Below are 594 nucleotides of genomic sequence, written 5' to 3' on the forward strand. Positions count from 1 at the left end.
TTTAAGGATTCTTATTGCAAAATAAAATTACACTTATCAAATAAGATTAAAATATTTTCAGTTTTGTGTTGTCTAAACTCTTTTTAAAACATATCAATTTAAATTCGGTTAAAACTTTTCAATCGCTATTCAACCATTTCTATTTTAATTCTCTAATCTGGATAAAAAGTGAATAAGTTTACGTCTTTTTTGCGAGGGTGGGGTGGGGGAGGGGGTATTTCTATACCATACACTCTGAAAAAATTTGTACAAAAAATTTTGATTTTTTTTTTTTAAAGTTTATCTTCTTTGCGACTTGTCGCCCGCGTGGCGCAGTGGTTAGAGCGTCTGCTCTAGAGTCGCGAAGTAAGGAGTTGATCCTTACGTCGCGGGTTCGAATCCCACTGCAGGACGTGGAGACCGGTCCTTCGGATGAGACCGTATAAACCGAGGTCCCGTGTCGCAGTAGGTGTTGGCACGAAAAAGATCCCTCACTGTTCAATGGCCGTAAGTGCCGAGCATAGGTCAGAATTTGTAGCCCTCCACCGGCAAGTGGTGGCGTCTCCATATGAGTGAAAAATTCTCGAGAGGGACGTTAAACAACAATCAATCAAT

Source organism: Saccostrea echinata, unplaced genomic scaffold, assembly GCF_033153115.1.
Source record: "Saccostrea echinata isolate AGI-Se365-2 ecotype Australia unplaced genomic scaffold, CSIRO_AGI_Sech_v1 ptg000016l, whole genome shotgun sequence".
NCBI classification, from domain to species: Eukaryota; Metazoa; Mollusca; class Bivalvia; order Ostreida; family Ostreidae; genus Saccostrea; species Saccostrea echinata.